Below are 4,279 nucleotides of genomic sequence, written 5' to 3' on the forward strand. Positions count from 1 at the left end.
GGGGTGGCTCTGGTTCTCCGAGTCGGGCAGAGGGCGGACCATGGTGTGGGTCCCTGCCCGGAGTTGTGGTTCTCTGAGTCGGGCAGCGGTTGGGTCAGGGTGGGGGTCCCTGCCCGGAGCTGTGGTTCTCTCACTCTGGGCAGAGGGTGGACCAAGGTGGGGGTCCCCGCCCAGAGCTCTGGTTCTCCGAGTCGGGCAGAGGGTGTGGCGTCGTGGGGGTTCCAGGCCGGGTCCCTGGTTCCCTGAGGCGGGTATGAGGGTGGACCAAGGTGGGTGTCCACGGCCGGAGCTCTGGTTCTCCGAGTGGGGCGGAGGGTGGACCTAGGTGTGGGTCCCTGCCCGGAGTTGTGGTTCTCCGAGTCGGGCAGTGGTTGGGTCAGGGTGGGGGTCCCTGCCCGGAGCTCTGGCTCTCTCACTCTGGGCAGAGGGTGTGGCGTCGTGGGGGTTCCAGGCCGGGTCCCTGGTTCCCTGAGGCGGGTATGAGGGTGGACCAAGGTGGGTGTCCACGGCCGGAGCTCTGGTTCTCCGAGCCGGGCAGAGGGTGTGGTGTTGTGGGGGTCCCAGGCCGGGTCCCTGGTTCCCTGAGGCGGGTATGAGGGTGGACCAAGGTGGGTGTCCACGGCCGGAGCTCTGGTTCTCCGAGTCGGGCGGAGGGTGGACCTAGGTGTGGGTCCCTGCCCGGAGCTCTGGTTCTCCGAGTCGGGTGAATCCCTGTCAGGAATTGGGGACTTCATCACATATGATGAAAAATCCCCAATTCTTTACAGGGATTCACCCGCTGAAAATGTCTAAGTCGAAAACAGCATCCCACCTGCAACTTATTTGACGGAGCTCTTTGTGGACAGTTTGATTTTATGCCAATTTTGCATAATTAATATCTGTAATGTACATCAGATCGTTGTGCTATATGACCCCAGAGTATGGAGCCCCAAGTCGGCTTGGTTCCCGAGTTACGCCCGGTCAGATATGGGACTTTGACCGGGTGTATCTCAGAAACCACGCCGACTTGGGGCTCCATACTCCGGGCATGGGGAGGCACCCTTGGGCCCCCCATGACCCCAGAGTATGGAGCCCCAAATCGGCTTGGTTCCTGAGTTATGCTCGGTCAGAGATGGGACTTTGACCGGGTGTATCTCGAAAACCACGCCGACTTGGAGCTCCATACTCCGGGCATGGGGAGGGCCCATAGGGCCCCTTCAGACCCCACCGTCCCCAGCTCCTGGGACATTCCGATTCCGAGATACGGCCACTTCCTGTCCAGGTTTGACCGGGCGTATCTCGGAAACCACGCCGAATTGGAGCTCCATACTCTGGGCACAGGGGGGTCTCCTCGAGCACCCCCCACGCCCAGAGTATGGAGCCCCAACTCGGCTTACTTTTATAGTTACGTCCGGTCAAAGTTCCAACTTTTGAGGTGGCGTATCTCTGGAGCCGAGCCGAGTCGGGCCTCCGAACTCTGGGGACGCGGGTCGCCCCCCCACGCCCAGAGTCTGGAGCCCCAAATCGTCCGGTTCCCGGAGCCGGGTAAACGGTGGGACTAACTGGGACTCTCTTAAGGTAGGGTTGACCAGAGTGCATTTGTTTGAACCGGTGTATCTCAGTGCTGAAGCCGAGTTGGGGCTCCATACTCTGGGCACGGGGGGGTCTCATAGTGGTCCCCCCACGCCCAGAGTATGGAGCCCCAACTCGGCTAACTTTTCGAGTTAGGTCCGGTCAAAGTTCCAACTTTGAGGTGGCACATCTCTGGAACCAAGCCGAGTTGGGGCTCCATACTCTGGGCACAGGGGGGTCTCATAGTGGTCCCCCCACGCCCAGAGTATGGAGCCCCAACTCGGCTAACTTTTCGAGTTAGGTCCGGTCAAAGTTCAGAATTTGAGGTGGCACATCTCCGGAACCAAGCCGATTTGGGGCTCCATACGCTGGGCACAGGGGGATGTCCTCGAGCACCCCCCACGCCCACAGTTTGGAGTCCCAACTCGGCTTACTTTTCGAGATACGCCCGGTCAAACCTGGACAGGAAGTGAGCGTATCTCGGGAACCGAGCCGAGTTGGGGCTCCATACGCTGGGCACAGGGGGGTGTCATCGAGCACCCCCCACGCCCGGAGCATGGAGCCCCAACTCGGCTTACTTTTCGAGTTAGGTCCGGTCAAAGTTCAGAATTTGAGGTGGCATATCTCTGGAGCCAAGCCGAGTTGGGGCTCCATACGCGGGGCACAGGGGGGTGTCCTCGAGCACCCCCCACGCCCAGAGTATGGAGCCCCAACTCGGCTTACTTTTCGAGTTAGGTCCGGTCAAAGTTCCAAATTTGAGGTGGCATATCTCTGGAACCAAGCCGAGTTGGGGCTCCGTACGCTGGGCACAGGGGGGTGTCCTCGAGCACCCCCCACGCCCAGAGTTTGGAGTCCCAACTCGGCTTACTTTTCGAGATACGCCCGATCAAACCTGGACAGGAAGTGACCGTATCTCGGGAACCGAGCAGAGTCCGGCCCCCTTACGCCCGGTGTCGGGGGGTCTCGTCGTACTCCCCCCACCCCCAGAGTCCGGAGCCCCAACTCGGCCTCCTCTCCGAGTTACGCCCGGTCGAATCCGGACAGGAAGTGGCCGTATCTCGGGACCGGGAGGTCCCCGGGGTTCGAGACGGCGGGAGAAGTAGGGTCCCCCCGGGGTCCCCTCACCACCCGCCGTCCCCGGCCTCTGGGACCCCCCGGTCCCGAGATAGGCCCGGTAACGCGCGAGGGACTTTTTGAAAAAGCGGCCCGTATCTCGGGAAGGGGAGGTCCCAGAGTCTCGCCCTTTCGGGGGTCGGGGGATCCCTCCGGGCCCCCTCTGACCCAGCCTCCCCGGGCCCCTGGGACCTTTCCTTCCGAGGCGCGCGCCGTCCCGTCGGGCCACTTTTCTCCGGGACCGGGGGGCACCGGAGCTCCGGGGCGGGCTCGTCGGAAGGGGCCCACCGAGACCCTACTTTGACCCGAGTTTGGAGTCTCTAGGCGGCCGGGTCCCCGAGCCACAGCCGCCCAAAGTCGGTGCCCTTTTCCCGGTCCGAAAAACGCCTCAGAGTCCAAAACCTGCAGTGGGCCGGGACTTCCGGGGCCCCTGAGGCTCTGGCGGCGGTCCCGGGAAGGTTCACCTTTCTCGGGCACGGTCAGGTCGCCCCCCGCGGTCCCGGGAGTCCCGTCGGAGACGTGGGTGTCAGCCACGAGCGCAGCGTGGTGGGGAAATTTTTTGTTTTTCGCGAATATCTCGACAAGCACGCGGCGAAAAAATTCCAAACTCGGGTCGCTCGTAGGGCTCGAGGGGGCCTATCCAACGAGCCCACCCACGTCCCCGAGGGCCGTCGGGCCAGGGAGTTACGCCCGGTCAAAGGCGCACCTTTACGGGCTTATATCTCGGGAACCCCCGGCCCAATATTCCCCAAACTCTAATAGATCGTAGTGCCGGACGAGGCCTTTCGAAAGAGCCCACCCCCGAGGTCCAACTCGCCCGGGTCCCCGAGTTACAGCCGTCCAAAGTCGGGGGTCCCAGCGAACGGCGATCCCGTAGGGGGCGCTCCCGAGGCCCGTCACTCCAGGGTTCGAGCAAGGGCCCTACTGGGACCCCCTCACCCGAATTTGAGCTCTCTGGGTCTTCGCGTTCCCGAGATACGGGCGATTTTGTTCCGAGGCCGTGACGTCATCGGCGGCCGCCATTTTGAAGCGCGCCCGGTGGTTTTCGGCCGATATCTCCGCGAAAACACCACCAAAATTCACCAAACCGGTACCGTTTTGTTCGTCTCGACTAGACGCTTCCAACGAGCTCGGTGCCCGCCGAATCCGTCGAGTTTTCGCCGAGATATTCGCGTTTTTCGCTTTCGCGGCGCTGTATCTCGGGCCCCCGGGGGCCCCCGGAGCTGCGGGTGGTCTCGTTGGAAAGCTCTCGTCCCGCTCTAAACACGATAAAAATTTGGCGTCGATCGGACGCGGCTTCGCCGAGTTACGGCCGTTTAAAGCCGTTTGCAGTGGGTTACCATCCTGCAAACTGCAGGCGCTCGTCGGCGGCCCGCCCGCGGGCCGAGCTCGGTGCTTCATACCCGGCTTAAAGCGCCCAGCCCCGCGGTTCTGGAGGAACTGCCGGAGCAAAGGGTGTCCTGCAACGAGCCATTTGGGTTATGGGGAGAAGGGGAGTGTGTGTGTGTGTGTGTGTGTGCGCGCGCGCTTGCCCCCCTTTCTCCCTGGGAGCGTGGCTTGGCCCTGGGGGCTCGTCTCTCCACGGAGGTCTCTCGCCCGCCCCGGGTGGCTCGAT

Source organism: Siphateles boraxobius, unplaced genomic scaffold (genome assembly GCF_051911475.1).
Source record: "Siphateles boraxobius isolate OS27281-9 unplaced genomic scaffold, OSU_SipBor_1 410, whole genome shotgun sequence".
NCBI lineage: Eukaryota > Metazoa > Chordata > Actinopteri > Cypriniformes > Leuciscidae > Siphateles > Siphateles boraxobius.